The sequence below is a fragment of the Lithobates pipiens genome, unplaced genomic scaffold (assembly GCF_037356315.1).
Source record: "Lithobates pipiens isolate NorthernLeopardFrog02 unplaced genomic scaffold, aLitPip1_a1.2 Scaffold_27, whole genome shotgun sequence".
NCBI lineage: Eukaryota > Metazoa > Chordata > Amphibia > Anura > Ranidae > Lithobates > Lithobates pipiens.
In genome coordinates this window covers 184,292,116-184,311,907 of record NW_027507788.1, presented here as the reverse complement: position 1 = coordinate 184,311,907, position 19,792 = coordinate 184,292,116, and the positions used below count along the sequence as shown (strand labels likewise).

At 42.7% G+C, this 19,792-nt stretch overlaps 1 long non-coding RNA gene across 1 annotated transcript in view; it reads right to left on the bottom strand.

Annotated features, from left to right (window-relative positions):
- The window catches only part of LOC143933280 (uncharacterized), a 93,348-nt gene extending 81,926 nt beyond the window's left edge, over window positions 1-11,422 (bottom strand). Inside the window, exon 1 of the long non-coding RNA XR_013263077.1 lies at window positions 11,195-11,422. This is a non-coding gene — a long non-coding RNA (uncharacterized LOC143933280). The remainder of the gene's footprint in view (window positions 1-11,194) is intronic.
- Between the last annotated feature and the right edge of the window lie 8,370 nt (window positions 11,423-19,792).

Sequence of the window (19,792 nt, the reverse complement as noted above, 5' to 3'; positions counted from 1 at the left end):
GACCCTCAGAGACTGACTCTCTCTGGATATGCGCAAGCATGATGCGGGTCATGGAGGGAATATGCTCATCTGCGGATTATATATGGAATGCTGGCTATTATTAATTACATTTTTTATAGGTATTTATATAGTGACAACAATTTACACAGCGCTTTACATACTGTACATTCACATCGTCATAAAGTTCCTACCTCACATGCACACATAGCATTGCCAATGTAGACAGGAGCCAATTAACCTACCAGCATGTCTTTGGAATGTGGGAGGAAACCGGAGTACCCGGAGGAAACCCACACAGGCACAGGGAGGGTTACGCCAACTCCATGCAGATAGTGTCATGACTGGGAATTCATATGAGGAACCAACTGGATTGTTTAGCACATTATACATGGTGAATATACTGTGGTTTTTGTGACTAGTCCATACTTTGCTTGGTGCAAGGATGTGGAATTCCCTTCCACAGGCGGTGGTCTCAGCGGGGAGCATCAATAGCTTCAAGAAACTATTAGATAATCACCTGAATGACCGCAACATAAAAGGGATATACAAGGTAATACTGACATATAATCACACACATAGATTGGAATGATGGACTTGTGTCTTTTTTCGACCTCACCTACTATTTAGCTATATGTAACTACGTAACTTTTTATTTTACAGGCAATAAATCTAGTTCACTTTGTTTTTTGTTTTTCATGTTGTTGCTGTGCTTCCTATTTAGTAGTGCTTCAATGTGTTGTACCTTTTGCTAATTTTTTTAACTCAGTGTTTCTCAACCAGGGTGCCATTTACGTTCTCCCAGGGTGCCACGAACAGGAGATCCAGTTTGCCCTGGATCATGAGAGATGGATGAGAGGAGAGTGATAATAGATGGGGGACTATAATGGGGAGAGTCTGATGTCATGGGGGTACTCTGATGTGATGTAGGGCTCCTATGTTTAGGGGAGACTCTGATATTATAGGAAACTCTGACTCTGTGACGGGGGGACCTCTGCCCTTAGGGGGGAATCTGATGTGAAGTTAATTTCATCAAAATGGTTGTATGCGTCCTTTTCTCATCAGCAGTATATAGTAGTCTTGTGACTGCTATTAGTGTTCGGCCAGGCACTGGCCAAAGCTTGTAGGAGAGGTTTTCATTCTCCTCTGACAGTCCTATTAGGCAGCATGACCCCTGACCCTCTGTTTGGACAGTGCTGATTGGCCCTGTGCTGATCACATGCAGCCTCCACCCCCCCCCCCATAAAAACATTAAAAAAAACTCTCTAGCAATACACAAGAAATACACAAGAAACTGAGCATGTGCAGAGTGCCTCCAAGGCTCTGTACTATCAGCAGATGGATGGGGACAGTGGAAGGAGGAGAGGAACAGAGAAGACAGGATCAAACGCTTAGGTTCCACAGTGAGTATAACAAGCATGCTTTACTGCAAATTCAAGACGTAGCTGGGTGTAGTAAGATGTCCGCTGGCGCCTTATGACTGCAGGTGATCTGTCAGATTACCAAACCTGCGCCTGCTCTGTAAGTAATCAGCTGACGGAACGTCACTTCTGTTAGCTAATCTGATGGGTCGCCTATTCTGGCAGAACACCGGCTTTAGTTTACGAGAAGGAGTTTGGAAGTAGAAGCTCGTGGACAAGTAAGAGGTCCAGAATAATAACAATGTGAAAAGACTGACCTTACCTATTGATTCATCCCACACATTTAATGAAAGGTTGACTTTATAGTGTCCATATTTTCAGTAATAACACAAATATATAGGCACATAGACAGTTAAAGAGGCCATGAATAAACATACACTATTTTAACAAAAGTATTGGGACGCCTGCCTTCACACACACACACACACATGAACTTTAATGGCATCCCAGTCTTAGTCCATAGGGTTCAATATTGAGTTGGCCAACCCTTCGCAGCTATAACAGCTTCAGCTCTTCTGGGAAGGCTGTCCACAAGGTTTAGGTGGGTGTCTATGGGAATGTCTGACCATTCTTCTAGAAGAGCATTTGTGAGGTCAGGCAGCAATGTGGACCAGAAGTCCTGGGTCGCAGTCTCCGCTCTAATTCATCCCAAAGGTGTTCTATTGCGTCGAGGTCAGGACTCTGTGCAGGCCAGTCAAGTTCCCCCACCCCAAACTCACTCATCCATGTCTTTATGGACCTTGCTTTGTGCACTGGTCCAAATCATTTGGTGGAGGGGGGATTATGGTGTGGGGTTGTTTTTCAGGGGTTTGGCTTGGTCCGTTAGTTCCAGTGAAAGGAAGTCTTAAGACGTCAGAATACCAAGACATTTTGGACAATTTCAGGCTCTCAACTTTGAGGGAACAGTTTGAGGATGGCCAAAACATGGCCATAGACACACTCCTAATCCTTGTATATGTGTATCCAGAATTACCTCAATTAGGCCTCTTGCACATGATACTCCTGTTTAAGCATCTACTTTTTCAGACTTTTTTCTTTTGTATGTATTTGCACGTATTTTCACTTATATGCACTAGCGCAAATTTAGCGTTCTTGTACTGCACAATATTTAAATGGACATTTGCACACAATTACTGACCAAAAAAAGCAGATTTTTCTATTTATTTTTTTTATTGAAAAATGCATGGCGCTTGTTTATGCACCTGTATGCATAAGTACATCACAAATAATGGGCTGTATTTTATCTTTTTCAAGCTGCAGTGTGCAAAAGACCTAAAAGCGGCAAAAAAATGATTTTTTTTTAAAGTCAGCAGCTACAAATACTGTAGCTGCTGACTTTTAATAAGGACACTTAACTGTCCAGGGAGCCTGCAATGTCGCCCCCCCCCCCCCCGAGGCCGATTCATCCACCAGCGCGGGTGCAGGTGCCGCCATTCCAACTAAGGGAAACCTTAGTTTTCTACTGCGCATGCACAAGTCGCGTGGCACTTTGTGAATGGCCAGCTCGTCTTCTGGGGGACACACAGGTCCCAGAAGGTAACGGGGGTGAAGAAGGAGGGTTTACTGTAGAAGAGGACATGACGCCCTGTACCGTGGCCAAGCTAGGATGGAAGTACACTTTGTACTTCAAAAAAGGTATGAAAGAAAAAAAATAAAAATCTATAGATATCCAAAAACGAGGGGTGGTCTTTAGTTTAAGACCACCTTGTAAAAGTGGGAGGAACTCCACTTTAATACAACTATATAGTCTGACCCTTGAGATCCAGAAATACCACAGATTACCTAAATATACAGAAATAAGGAAATAAGTTATACACACATATTACAATATTACAACCCAGAATCTTACAAAATTAAGGCCCCTTGACCCGGCCCACCCTAAGGAAAGGGAGCCTCGACTACTGGATGTTTGGCAACCAAGCGGGACGTCAACCTAATCAGAGAGTCGGAGTGGCTCCGCTGGGATTGGCTACAATGGCACGAGGTGACTGGGTGGAGCCGGAACTCTATAAAAGGCTACGCAGAGCCACGTCCCACTACTTTCAAGAGAAGTTGACGTCACAAGAGTTGACCACCCAACTGCCGGTTGGGTGTTTGTCACAGCTTCCTTGGTGGTTTTACCTTGCCAACAATTGATATTACTTCATGGGCTATGCCCTCAAGTCAATTATGGGGTCAGTTTAATGCCTGTCTCACACTGATGGTGGAGACAGGCCTCTTAGACTATACGGTTTGGTTATAGATGCTCACGGTATAACTGTGACTGGCATGGTATTTGTATGTTGGAGGTTAAACTAAGATGTTCAATAAAGCTGTGGCCTTGCCCCACTTCCAACTTAAAGTGGTCTATGTGTCTTTTTGGGGGGCAAGGTTTTGTTGTGGTTTAAATAAGTGGGGGTTAAGACAAGACTAAGCTTCTCAACAGTCAAGACTTTGCATTCCAAAAAAAGACGCAGACTTATCAAAAAAAATAACTCATCTTTACGTCCAGGACCAGAAGGTTTTCTATACATTGGAAACAGGTGAAGGCTACGTAATCAGAAAACAAGGGCCGTGTCTGTGGGATGTATAGCCAGACATAACAAGCATTGACGCTCAGGGATAAGAAGAAATATTATGTGGGGCTGGAAGAGAACGGACTTGCATCTAATGGGTCCCAGATTACCCATGGCGGAAGCAGAATTCCGTTCTGTCCCGTCAGCCGCATTGAGCTAAGTTCTTTTGCAGAGCAGAAAGGCTAACGCTTGTTTATTCTCAGTTCTACAACAGACTGTTAAAGAGAATAAACACAACTTTGTTATCCGTCTGACGTCTGAAAATGCAATGACGGCAAAATCGCACAGGCTTCCCGGGCTTCTAGCGCAGCTCCTGATCTAACATCTGGTCCAGGGTACACGCTATCTTCCTGATACAATATGAATTTACTTTACAAGTGTTAAAAGAAACAAATAAAGCAATTTTGTGGTTAACAGCTGAGGGCACGAGGCCAAATTATCTTTGAAATCATATACGAGGAGCTTGGGGAAGATCGTTTAAGGAGAAGGAATCGTAGACACTAGCGATTCAAAGTGTACAGCAGCCAGATTTATTGTGAACTTCACAGATGGGGAGGGGGGGGAGGCTGATAACGAGGTTGTGCAAATGTGCATTCGCGGTGAACTAAGCGCAGCAACCTAAAACAGCCAATCCGGTGTTACCTTTCACCAGCATCCTGAGCGCTAATTGATTGCTAAGGGTTTCTTCATTTTCAGATACCTTTGTCAATAAGATGCATACATTTTAAAGTGCGTTTTCAGTTTTTCAGAAACACACTACACTCCATTTAACATGGTTTCTTATGGATGTAGTTCACATCAGTGCATTTTATAGAAAAGGGCCAGGGACCTTTATTCAGTTTTTTTGGTTCCATTGAATTCAATGGATCAAAAAATGTGTATTGAAAAACGCAAAATCCACTTGTAATATGCAAACTGCAAAGGTATGAACCTGTCATATGTGAAGCAGGGACACTGCATGGTAGAGCTGATTGAAGCAATGTAGAAGTTACTGCTTAGGCAAGGGCTACAAGGGCAGTCAGGAATTTTTCACACAAGCGTGGAATTTTAAAGCAGTCTTTAACAAGCATTAACACCCCTATCGCATTAACCACTTGACCTCCGGAAGATTTACCCCCCCCCCCCCCCCCTTCATGAACTGGCCCAATGTTTCTGTATGGCACTGCTTTATTTTAACTGACAATTGCGCGATTGTGCAACATTGCACACAAATAAAATTTATTGAATTTTTTTTCCACAAATAGAGATTTTGATGGTATTTGATCACCTCTGCATTTTTATTTTTTTGCTCTATAAACAAAAAAATACCAAAAATGTTGAAAAAAAAAGCCCAACATTTTTATTACTTTCTGCTATAAAACACATCCAATACAAAAAAGATTAAAAAAATCGAATTTCTTCATAAATTCAGGCCAATATATATGCTGCTACATATTTTTGTAAAAAAAAAAAAAATCCCAATAAGCGTATATTGATTAGTTTGTTTTAAAAAGTTATAGCATCTACAAACAATGGTATATATACTGAAATTTGTATTTATTTATTTTTATACTAGTAATGGCGGCAATCAGCGACTTATTTATGGCCGGGCTACAATATTGCAGCACCCAATCGGACACTAACTGACACTTTTGACACTTTCTGGGAACCAGTGACACAAATACAGTGATCAGTGCTAAAAATATGCACGGTCACTGTACTAATGACACTGGCTGGGAAGGGGTTAAACATCTACGGCAATCAAAGGGTTAACTGTCTGTCTAACCAGTGTTACTGTGTATTATACTGTGCAAGGTGCTTTTACTAAGAAATGTGATGGATTTTATTTCACTCCCCCTATCAGAACTGAGCAGGGGCAGACTGACCATTGGGCCCGAGGGCCCCGAGCCACAAGGGGGCCCCATCAGGGTTGCCAGCCTCAGTAAAACCAGGGACAGTATGTAAAAATCTGTGTTATTTTTACATCTGTCTCTGAAATGTCCCTTACCGACATCCTTTTGGTCTAAAAATCCTGACATTATAGCTGCCCCACCTCTCCAGTACCTTCTCAGCCAATAGATAGAAACACGTCTGTGTATACTGTGTGATTGTATACTGTGTGGCCCCATAATCTCGTATTGCCTGGGGGCCCCATAATCTCCTATTGTCTGGGGCCCCATGAGTTGTCAGTCCACCCCTGTAATGGAGCTACATTCTGTGTTTATGCTTGACAATCGGCGGGTGCCGCCAGACATCCAGAGACATCCAGTGCCCGTCACAGCAGAAGCAGCCTGTTGGTAGTGTGCACATGCCCCCTAGGCGGTAGTGCAGAATCACATACATATATATATATGTGTGTGTGTGTGATTGTGCATAGGAGGATTGCCCTGTAGCAGTAAATCTGCTATAGGGCCGTCCTTAACTGATTAATGTGCGTTTTGAACGTGTTGCACAGGTATTCAAGTCAGGTCAGCCAATGCTCCTCATATGTTTTTTTACAATGCTAAAATGGGAAATGATCACTTTTAAGGCTTTGCAGCAAAGCCTTAAATGTGATGTAAACACCATAGGTGCATTTACAGTGTGCTTGTGGCACATTTCAATGGAGTTGAAAGCAGTGGCAAAGCACCAACGCCTGTCAAACTTTGCAGGTAGTGTTAATTTTGCTGCAACACAGGGCAATGCTATCACTGCAGTGTATACACCTCTATCCCCTCCCTATTTTATCATATTTTTTGAGTGCCGCTGGTAGGCAGTCGAGAAGCAGAAAATATCCAACCCAACCACCTTTTTTTTCCCCACGCCTGTGTGAAAGAGCCCAAAATCTTTTCGCTAACAAGACATGTGACTGCTTGTTGGCAGCAACCTCATTTCCAGCACATTGAAATCAATATAATGCTAACAAGGTTAACCACTTCCTGACCACGCACTGTAGTTTTACTGCTACAGTGCGGGCCAGCTGTGCAGAATCACATATATATATATATATATATATATATATATATATATATATATATATATATATATATATACATAGATATATATATATATATATATATATACATACACACATGATTGTGCATTTCCGGGTAGGGGTGTGCACCCACCCAGCTGTGTTGTTACTGGCTCCAGCACATGCCGATCACCGGTCCCTGGCCAATGATTTATCCCCAAGAATCACCGATAGCCGGAGCAAGTGACAGGAGAGAGCTCTGCACAAAGCTCTCCTCTGACAGCAGCGATGTGCTGGTTTTTGTGGGAATAAAAACTGGCTCATCCCTTAGTAAAAGCAGCTCACCGTACACATTTAACCCTATGATTAACCCAGATTTTAACCCCTTCCCAGTCAGTGCCATTAGTACAGTGTCAGTGTATATTATTAGCACTGTATACTGTATTAGTGTCAGTGAAGCTGTCTCTGGCAGTTAGCCAGTTCCCACTCAGTGTTAGTGTCAGATTGTCTGTCGTCTATAAGTCACTGATCACTGCTTTTAGTAGTATAAAAAAATAAATAAATACAGTACATAAATAAAATTTCCAGTATATATCTTATAGTTTGTAGACGTTATAACTTACATGCATTGCAAACCAATCAATATACACTTTTCTGGATTTTTTTTTTAACCAAAGACATGTAGCAGAATACATTTTGCTCTAAATTTATGAAGAAATGTGATTTATTTCATTTTATTTTTTATTGGATATGTTTTATAATATAAAGTAAAAAATATAGTTTTTGTTTTAAAAATGTATACTCTTTTTTCCTTTATACCACAAACATATAAAAAAGCCAGTGGTGATCAAATACCAGCTCTATTTGTGAAGAAAAAAAATGATATAAATGTTGTTAGTGTACAGCATTGCATGACCGCGCAATTACAAGGTAAAGTAGACCAGTGCCTAATAGCAAAAAAATGCTCTGGACACAAAGGGGGTAAAATCTTCTGGAGCTCAAGTGGTTAACTGTCAACAAGCAGTTAAATCTCAAGTAGCAAAGAGGTTTAATTCTTAAGCCCCATACACACTATCAGATTTTCTGCTGATTTACCAAAACCATATAATATGAAGTCAAACCTCGGGAGTTTCAATTTGTATGCAATCAGGCAGGCCCCTGAACTACATGGTTTTGGTAGATCTGAAGACAAAAAAGCAGAAAAACTGATAGTGTGTATGGGGCTTTAGTGTAGCCTTAAGCTTGCCATACACCTATAGATTATCTGCAGATGTTCTATGGTTAGATGGAAAAAGTGGGAGATTCCTCCATCCACACAGTTTAGTGAACATGGAGAAATCTGTTGCACTTTTTCCATCTAACCATAGAAAATCTGCAGATAATCTATAGCAGTGACGGCGAACCTTGGCACCCCAGATGTTTTGGAACTACATTTCCCATGATTCTCATGCACTACACGCGGTGTAGTTGAGCATCATGGGAAATGTAGTTCCAAAACATCTGGGGTGCCAAGGTTCGCCATCACTGATCTATAGGCTTTAGGCTGATGGCAGATGGGTGACTCTGTCACTAGTAATCCTGCTGCTGGGGATTGGTTGCAACCACCAATAGCAAGATCACTAAGAGGTTGCTCGTTTGTCCCAATAGAATTGCTCCCTTGCTAGCGGAGGTAGTGGAATGTCAATCCCATGGATGGTGATTGAGATTTGTCAGCATTCTGGGGAGAGATTCAGCTGCCTCAGCTGTTGCTAGCGACAAAATCACCAGCATCAGAGTTGCTAAGAGGATGCCTGTCTGCCCTGATTGCATCCCCCTGCCCCATGTCAATTACAATGCTGGTGGTTTTCTCACTATTGGCAGGTGAAGCAGCTGAATCTCTCCCCAGAAAGCTGATAAATCTCAATCACCATCCATGGGCGTGACATCTCACTACCTCAGCTAGCAAGGGAGCAATTCCCCCCATCTGACACCAGCCTTAGGGCCATGTCAGACAGGCGATTTTGTAGCAGTGATAAAATACTGCTACGAACCTCTAATGCTAGCAATTAACAGGAATTTGCAGCCAGCAATTCAGTTTTGTCGCTAAGAAGAAATTTGTTGCTGCTACAAGTTAAACTGGGTAAACTACAGCATTGGGTTGGTGTAGCTAATCCATAGAGGTGACTGCAGAGCGACTGTGGACATTGACATAAAATGTTGCCCAAACTCCACCAGAGTTAGCAATTCCATAGAAAAAGACTATGATTCCTTTAGGAAGAAAAAAAAGCATTGTACCAAAAAAAATAAAAAAAATCGTCCATCTGATATGGCCCTAAGGCTGACTTTTTAAAATGTCACCAGCAGTGGAAAACCAATGGTTTAAGCTCCTTTTATTTAAATCATCCGACTTTACAGCAGAAAGCTGGGAGAGTTTGATGCTGTGCCATTCATTGCAGGATGGTCAAGTGCATTGTTCAAAATGGCTTGTAGACCATGACATCATTCCAGATAACAGCTTCAGCAGAAACATTTTGGGGTTGATTTACTAAAACCGGAAAGTGCAAAATCTGGTGCAGCTGTGCATGGTAGCCAATCAGCTTCCAGATTTTTTTGCCAAAGCTGTAAACCCTCGTGTTTTTCACTTTAATGCATCCTATGCATTAAAGTAAAAAAACACGTGGCAGTCGCCGCCCCCTCATTTTACTTACCTGAGCCCCTCCATCCCCTCGGCGGGGACGCGATGTCCCTCTCTTCACAGGGTCCCGGCTCTTGATTGGATAGATTGATAGCAGCACAGCCATTGGCTCCTGTTGCTGTCAATCAAATGCAATGATGCGGGTGGGCAGGGCTGAGTCTGGCATTCGTGTCTGCGGACACAAATGCTGGACTCGGGAGCGCGCCCGCAGGGTAACTCTTTGAGGGGTTATCTGATGCGGGGAGGAGCCATGAGAGCCACCGGGGGACCCCAGAAGAGGATGTTTAGGGGCCACTCTGTGCAAAATGAGCTGCACAGTGGAGGTAAGTATGACATGTTTGTTATAAAAAAAAAAAGAAAACAATACTTTACAATCACTTTCATTGAAAAAGCTGAAGTTAGAAGCTGATTTGCTACCATGCACAGCTGCACCAGATTTTGCACCCTTCAGTTTTAGTAAATCAACCCCTTTTGTTCAATTAGTGAATTATTGCATGCATAGCACTTTTTTTTTTCCTATGAGCAACCTGTGTTAGTACTGGGACTCCCAGAATGTCATACTGGCACTTCTCAGTACCCATGAACTAGAGCAGTGTTTCTCAAAACCAGTCCTCAAGGCGCCCCAACAGGTCATGTTTTCAGGCTTTCCATTATTTTGCACAGGTGATTTGATCAGTTTCACTGCCTTAGTAATTATCACAGTTGTTTCGTCTGAGGGAAATACTGAAAACATGACCTGTTGAGGTGCCTGGAGGACTGGAGTTGAGAAACAATGAACTAGAGCACTGCTTCCCCAGTGTATTGTTACTTCATGGTCATTGGCTAAACAGTGCAGAGACTATTTTCTTGCTATTAATTGGATTAGTGGTATGCTATGACAGGTCCTCTTGGCTTCTATTTTTTCCATATTTCAAGCTGCCCAGATGATCCCTGCCACCAGTTGCAACTTCAACCATTTTTAAATTCTTCCTTTTGGAATTATTAGAAATTCACACCAGCCTACATCTCTTAGTACCAAAAAAAAAAACATTTTGCAAAAAATGGCTTAACGATTGAGGTTTAGGGGTTGATTTACCTAAACTGGAGAGTGCGAAATCTGATGCAGCTCTGCATAGAAACCAATCAGCTTCCAGGTTTTATTGTCAAAGCTTAATTGAACAAGCTGAAGTGAAAAGCTGATTGGCTACCGTGCACAGCTGCACCAAACTTTTTAGTAAATCAACCCCTATAGTGCAGTAACCAGCAGCAACCAATCAGAATTCGCCTTTCATAAAACTGTATTACCCTGATGTAGGTCACTGCTCTTTGCTCAATGTAATTAAATAGGAACCTGTCCCATTTTTATTTACAATCTAAATTTCTTCAACAATTTATTTGATTTTTTGGGGGGTTGATAAATCTAAAAATATTTTCTTATTAAAGATGATTTTTTTTTTTTCAAATTTTGTGTAAGTTTACAGATTACAACCATTTGCATGCTGTCCTCTTGAAGCTTTTTTTTTTTTAGTTAAAAAAAAAAGATATATATGGTTTCCCAGGTAATGTTTCCAATTCCCACTATGCGACTAAAATATCTTTTGTTGAGTGATTGTAATTAAAAATCAGCGGCACTCACCTCGCCAGCCCAGCAGTGTCTCCCGTCGCTGCTTCGCCCGTCTAACGCTCAGCTCAGCCTGTAGACACTTAACTCATCTCTTCCTTCTCAGCTAAGCCCCTCCGCTGTGGCTCTTTGCCCAGTGACTCTTACTCAGCGGCCAAAAAAACTTTCTCTGAAGGGGAGCGAGAGCCAGGATAGCATTGAAAACGCAGAGAAGAAGAAACAGAGCGGAAGGGATGGTTCTTGTCTTGGTTTGTTCTGAAGAAAAAAAAAAAAAAAAAAGACGATTGCAAGAAAAATTTCACTTTTTTTTTTTATTTTGGAAATTGACAACACATGCCTGCTTCATGTCCTAGAGGCCTAGTAAACAGTCCATCCTCAGTGAGAGCATTGCCATGGCAACAAACATGCAGGAAATATTCAAGATAACAGGAACAGTGGTAAAAAAAAAAAAAAACATGTGTTTTGGATGGAGGGAGCCCCTGCTGATAATTTCCAAGGAGAAACGTTCGTTCTCTCGCCAGCGCCAATATGTATACTTTTAGTTATTACACCCCCCAGCGAAGTGAGAGAACGCAACGGTGTAAAATATGTTGCTGATAAAAATGAGGCCAAAGGAAAGTTCATTTTTTTTTTTTTTTATTCAAAACACTACCATTAAAAAGAATGGGAATGATTTAGGAAAATGCAGGTAACAGAAAAGCAGTTGGATGGAAAACAGGTCCCAAAGAGCAAAACAAACACAAAACAGGAGCAAGTGTTTTCTTATAGCAACCAATATGGCTTCACTACAGAAACAAAAACAAGGAAGATAATTGACCGATGTGGGATTCATTTTGTGCTCCATTTTTTTATGTTCTGCTTTTTCTTAAAGAAATAGTTCACCTTTACCTAAGGGGACCAGATTTTTAAAATTAAATCCAGGGACATATATATTTTTTTTTTTATTGGCAAATGGCACAGGGCTGCATAATACACAGAACGCTGGGCACAGGGCTGCATAATACACAGAACGCTGGGCACAGGGCTGCATAATACACAGAGCGCTGGGCACAGGGCTGCATAATACACAGAGTGCTGGGAACAGGGCTGCATAATACACAGAGCGCTGGGCACAGGACTGCATAATACACAGAGCGCTGGGCACAGGGCTGCATAATAAACAGAGCGCTGGGTACCACAGAGTGCTGGGCACAGGACTGCATAATACACAGAGCGCTGGGCACAGGACTGCATAATACACAGAGCGCTGGGTACCACAGAGTGCTGGGCACAGGACTGCATAATACACAGAGCGCTGGGTACCACAGAGTGCTGGGCACAGGACTGCATAATACACAGAGCGCTGGGCACAGGACTGCATAATACACAGAGCGCTGGGTACCACAGAGTGCTGGACACAGGACTGCATAATACACAGAGCGCTGGGCACAGGACTGCATAATACACAGAGCGCTGGGTACCACAGAGTGCTGGGCACAGGACTGCATAATACACAGAGCGCTGGGCACAGGACTGCATAATACACAGAGTGATAGGCACAGCACTGCATAATACACAGCGCGCTGGGCACAGGACTGCATAATGCACAGAGTGCTGGGTACAGCACTGCATAATACACAGAGCGCTGGGCACAGGACTGCATAATACACAGAGCTCTGGATACAGGACTACATAATACACAGAGCGCTGGGCATAGGACTGCATAATACACAGAGCGCTGGGCACAGGACTGTATAATACACATAGTGCTGGGCACAGGACTGCATAATACACAGAGCGCTGGGTACAGGACTGCATAAAACACAGAGCACTGGGTACAGGACTGCATAATGCACAGAGCGATGGGTACAGGACTGCATAATACACAGAGCACTGGGTATAGGACTGCATAATACACAGAGCTCTGGGCACAGGACTGCATAATACACAGAGCTCTGGATACAGGACTACATAATACACAGAGCACTGGGCACAGGACTGCATAATACACAGAGCTCTGGATACAGGACTACATAATACACAGAGCACTAGGCACAGGACTGCATAATACACAGAGCTCCGGATACAAGACTACATAATACACAGAGCGCTGGGCACAGGACTACATAATACGCAGAGCTCTGGATACAGGACTTCATAATACACAGAGCTCTGGGTACAGGACTACATAAAACTTGCCTTGTCTACGTTAATCCGGCCCTGAATCTGGGGACAAAACTGGGGACAGACTTGGTCCGGGGACCTTTACCACAAAACTGCCTATACAGATAAGGGACACCTGTTGATGAAAACAAACTGTGCAGCTCTTAGTAAAGTTGAATAATGCCTTTTGTATAAGAAAACACAAAACAGGAGCAAGCCCTACATCAGAGTCTGCAGAGCACCCCTTACATCTGAGTCCCCCTCACCTTAGTGTACTCACTCTCTGTGAGAGAAGGGGGAGACTTCAGTCACAGATGGTAAATACTCACTCACCAAAGGATGAAGGCTCAGGCATCAGCACCTTTCATCCACAAAGTACAGTATCTCACAAAAGTGAGTACATCCCTCACATTTTTGTAAATACTTTATTCTATCTTTTCATGTGACAACACTGAAGAAATGACATTTTGCTACAATGTAAAGTAGTGAGTGTACAGCTTGTATAACAATGTAAATTCCATAGGCTGGACTTGAAGGACTCTTTTTTTCAACCTCACCTACAATATAACTATGAAAATTTGCTGTCCCCTCAAAATAACTCAACACACAGACATTAATGCAAAGAATTTGCAACATTGGCAAAAAGAATGTTGGGACTTTATATGAAGCGCATGATTGTTGTCTATGAATTAATATATTTACATTATCGCGTACCAATGTTTCGTTTATCTATAGACTGACTTTATAATGTTATCATCAACCAAATCATGTTGTCCATGAATTGTATACTACGATATTTATCATTCTGTATTATTATTTATTATAATTCAATATTTATTTACATTTTTGTCATGCAATACGTCATTATTATTTATAATTAAATTATTTAGATTCTATTGAACTATACTACTATTTATTATTATTATACATTTTTTGACGTAATGTTTATGTGTTTGGAGCCCATGATCACGTGATTTTAACCTTTGTTTTCTTAGCTGCGCTTCATATAAAGTCCCAACATTCTTTTTGCCAATGTTGCAAATTCTTTGCATATAACAGGGATGGAGGTAGATGAATTTACCCATTCGTTACCTCATATAAAGTCCCACTAGCCCCGCCCCTTCTCTCTTTTGCCACACAGACATTAATGTCTAAACCGCTGGCAACAAAAGTGAGTACACCCCTAAGTGAATATGACTAAACTGGGCGCAAAGTGTCAATATTTTGTGTGGCCACCATTATTTTCCCGCACTGCCTTAAATCCTCTTGGGCATGGAGTTCACCAGAGCTTCACAGGTTGCCAGTGGGGTCATCTTCCACTTCTCCATGATGACATCACGGAGCTGGTGGATGTTAGAGACCTTGTGCTCCTCCACCTTCCGTTTGTGGATGCCCCGCAGATGCTCAATAGGGTTTAGGTCTGGAGACATACTTGGCCAGTCCATCACCTTTACCTTCAGCTTCTTTAGCAAGGCAGTGGTCATCTTGAAGGTGTGTTTGGGGTCGTTATCATGTTGGAATACTGCCCTCCAGCCCAGTCTCTGAAGGGAGAGGATCATGTTTTGCTTCAGTATGTCACAGTACATGTTGACAGTCATGGTTCCCTCAATGAACTGTAGCTCCTCAGTATGGGCAGCACTCATGCAGCCCCAGACCATGACACTCCCACCACCATGCATGACTGTAGGCAAGACACACTTGTCTTTGTACTCCTCACCTGGTTGCCGTCACACACGCTTGACACCATCTGAACCAAATAAGTTTATCTTGATCTCATCAGACCATAGGACATGGTTCCAGTAATCCATGGTGGTTTCATGAATATGAAAAAACCCACTAAAGTTAGCCCGATTTTTAGTATAATGTGAAAGATGATGTTATGCCAAGTAAATAGATACCTAACATGTAACTCTTTAAATTTGTGCACACTCATGGAATGGGGCCAAACTTCAGTGCTTAAAAATCTCCATAGGCGACGCTTTAAACATTTTTACAGGTTACATGTTTAGAGTTACAGAGGAGGTCTAGTGCTAGAATTATTGCTCTCACTCTAATGTTCACGGTGTATGTAACCTGTGTGTATCTGGCTCTGATACTAGCCAGTGCCTCACCAGCCTCTGACCTCATCCTGGAGGCTCAGTTCTGCTTTACAGCGAATCTATCGGCATATGCACACACCCACAAATACCCACCTTCCCTGCCCCCTCCATTGCTCTGTCAGTGTCTTGGGTAAATCCCAGCCAATCTCCAGGCCTGAACATTGGCACCTGCCAAAGAGGTAGAATTTAACCCCATGTAAGCTCCCAAGCCTTCCTACATAATCCTTACATAGGGTTAGGACTTTTTGCTGTAATGGAGTACCTGAGTAGTCGGGGAGCAGAAGGGCTGAGTGGGTCAACTATTCAATCACCAATTATCCAATAAATGCATTTGAATGGCAAGTAATGAAACCCCCACTGGAGGTAGAGGGGAGAGTTGGGTTACCACTACCATGAAATCAAGCACAAAAAAGCCAGCTCCTAAATGTGACTTTCCCAATAAAAGTTTAAAATTGATTACCGATTGGGGTTTAACACACAGAGTGCAATTGAAGAGAACAGAACTTGTATTAATGCAGAATCCAGTAATTCATAACAACCTGTCGGGAAGGCACCTGACCGGCAATACTCACAGCATATAACAGCAGTGTAGATTGGAGCAGGTCTCAGATGTGCAGACAGCGTCTGTTTTGAAGAGCAGAATTTGGCCTGGCCAGTCCGTACCCAGGTGGGGATGGTTTTCAAGGAAAGATGGTGTGTCCCTATCCTTTCCCTACTCATCTCGAACCTCTTGCTGCTGCTAATCACTGTCCCTGTCAGATGGGTGACTTGTCCCTGCATTATCCATACGCGAAATGCGTGCAAGGCCCAGGAGCCAGGGTCTTAACCCCCCTGGCAGTATTCCGGAGTCTGGCTCGGGGTGAAAATTCAGTACCATTAGTGGTAACCCCGAGCCAGACTCGGGATCGCATCGCTGGATCCAGGATGAGTATACTTACCTTGTCCCCTGGATCCAGCGATGTCTCCCCGCACTGTGAGCGGCTCGTCCTCCGCTCGATCTATCACAGAGCCGAGCTCCGTTCCCTGCAAGCGTTGCGACGCATGGGAATGGAGAATGGAGCCAAATTCAAAAAGTAAAACACACACATTACATACAGTATAATGTAATCTTACAGATCACATTGCTGTATGTAATTATTTCACATCCCCTTTGTCCCTAGTGTTCTGTCCAGTGCCCTGCATTCAGTTTTATATTCTAAAAACTGTTCTTTCTGCCTGGAAACTGGGAGATTGTCCATAGCAACCAAAACCATCCCTTTACATCAAAAGTGGTTTTAGACCAGCTAGAAAACAGCGATAATAAATTATAATCACTCACAGAATCGAGCGATAGTGATTTGTGGGGAGATCCGTCATCAAATACTGAAAAGTAATGACAGCGATAATTCTGCAACTGAGCAAATATTGAATATTTTTTATTATTATTATATTATTATTTGGTATAATTATTTATAGTTGTTTATTATAATATAATTTATGATTTCATTGTTCAAACTTTATCATACCCGGGATGTCTACTAGACTCTTGTTTGGACAGATTTAAGTGAGTTATTCCTAAGAATTACAGGACTACAATATAAAATGACAAATTTTCATGCAAAATAATTGTACCTCTTTCAGCACCTAAAATCTGAAATAATCATACTGCCAGGGAGGTTAAATAGACTTTGCCTAACCCAAGATGGCCACCAGAGTGGCATGGGACAGCAGCATCCAACCGGGAAGGTGACCCAGAAAAACATAGAGGAATCATGTTCCTCTTGAATTCCTCACCACCTACAGTGGAGAAAGCAGGCTGGGTGGTAAGTTGAGAAAGGAATTTTCTTTGATTTTGTTTGATAATTGCATCGCCCTTCCATTTGCTCCTTGTTGCGAAGGCCAGTTATAGGTGGGGGCAGTGGCCATTTGTTTTTACTGCTGGAATACTGGTGAGGGGATCCACTGGACACCTTTAAGGAGTGGTGGGCTCCCTCCAGGCTCACCTGCCCTCTATCTATCCATTATTTTGCATGTGCTTCTACTATGGAGGCTCACAAAAATGTATAGCGTTAGGACTGCAGATGATACTGGGGTGCCGTGAAGTGGCTCTGCAGCTTACGCATGTATTTGCAAATGTGTGCAAACTAAACCCCTACTTTTACGGATACTGTTAGACAGGAAAATGTGGTTGGTTGAAGGCTGGTTGGTAAGTTGAGCTGGGAACTCTCTTTGGTTTTGTTTGAGAAAGCAGACTGCACCTGCCTACAAGAGGCAGCATATGCAATCCTGACCATAAACTGCTACACGATGACAAATGGATATGCCTGCAGTGTGTTCAACATTTGGTGCCATTCACACAGTCTCTACCCAAATGAACACAGCAAAGTTCACAAAACAGCCACATGAAGTTACTTCATTGTAAACGTGCTACATAGTAACCCCATATTAAAAATACACACCCAGAATCCTGTGGGGCAAGAGTCAGCAAAGCAGCTGCATTTTACATGAACATTCAGCATATTACTTGATGTCAGCCTTAAACACAACTCTTTTTTTACATGACATGTTGTAGGCCACATAAGCCATTTGCTGAATTATTGCCATTAAGAGAAAGACGTCAGGTGTTTTTATTCCATATAAGTTCACTGTTAATGGCTCTATGTTAACCATTTTATGGTACAGAACGCACTAGGAACACCTGCTCTGTCCACACCTGTCTGGCAGGTCCCCAAACCATGAACTGTCCTACATCAGTCTAGGGCCAAGAGGAAAATAAAATGCTTGCAGAAAGTTTCCAGCATTTGTACAAGCTTTTACATTGAAGAAACACAAAATGACTTATTTTGTCCATGTGTTTGTTTCACTAGAAACAGGACAGGCTCCCTAGGTGTGCGCAGCCGATTGTATTAGAGTATGCACCTCAAAGCTCAAACACACATGCGTGTATATATAATATATATAAATATATAACGTATCTCACAAAAGTAAGTGCACCCCTCACATTTCTGTAAATATTTTATTCTATCTTTTCATGTGACAACATTGAAGAAATGACACTTTGGTACAATGCAAAGTAGCGAGTGTACAGATTGTATAACAGTGTAAATTTGCTGTCCCCTCAAAATAACTCAACACACAGCCATCAATGTCTAAACCGCTGGCAAGTGAGTACACCCCTAAGTGAAAATGTCCAAATTGGGACCAAAGTGTCTTTATTTTGTGTGGCCACCATTATTTTTCAGCACTGGCTTAACCCTCTTGGGCATGGGGTTCACCAGAGCTTCACAGGTTGCCACTGTAGTCCTCTTCCACTCCTCCATGATGACATCACGGAGCTGGTGGATGTTAGAAACCTTGCGCTCCTTCACCTTCCGGTTGAGGATACCCCACAGATGATTAATAGAGTTTAGGTCTGGAGACATTCTTGGGCAGTCCATCACCCTTACCCTCAACTTCTTTAGCATGGCAGTGGTTATCTTGGAGGTGTGTTTGGGGTCGTTATCATGTTGGAATACTGCCCTCTGTCCCAGTCTCAGAAGGGAGGGGATCATGCTCTTCTTCAGTATGTCACAGTACATGTTGGCATTCATGGTTCCCTCAATGATCTGTAGCTCCCCAGTGTCGGCAGCACTCATGCAGCCCCAGACCATGACACTCCCACCACCATGCTTGACTGTAAGCAAGACACACTTGTCTTTGTACTCTTCACCTGGTTGCCGCCACACATGCTTGACACCATCTGAACCAAATAGGTTTATCTTGGTTTCATCACCCCACAGGACATGGTTCCACTAATCCATGTCCTTAGTCTGCTTGTCTTCAGCAAACTTTTTGCAGGCTTTCTTGTGCATCATCTTTAGAAGAGGCTTCCTTCTGGGATGACAGCAATGCAGACCAATTTGATCCAGTGTGTGGCATATGGTCTGAGCACTCACAGGCTGACCCCCCACTCCTTCAATCTCTGCAGAAATGCTGGCAGCACTCATACGTCTATTTCCCAAAACAACCTCTGGATGTGACACTGAGCACATGCACTCAACTTCTTTGGTCGACCATGGCGAAGCCTGTTCTGAGTGGAACCTGACCTGTTAAACCGCTGTATGGCCTTGCTGCAGCTCAGTTTCAGGGTCTTGGCAATCTTCTCATTGCCTAGGCCATTTTTATGTAGAGCAACAATTCTTTTTTTCAGATCCTCAGAAAGTTCTTTTCCATGAGGTGCCATGTTGAACTTCCAGTGACCAGTATGAGAGAGTTATGCCGCGTACACACGAGCGGACTTTTCAACATCCAAAGTCCGAAGGACTGAGTCCGTCAGACTATCCGATCGTGTGTGGGCTGCAACGGACTTTTGACTCGCCAAAGTCCGAAGGACTTTAGAATATGGAACATGCTT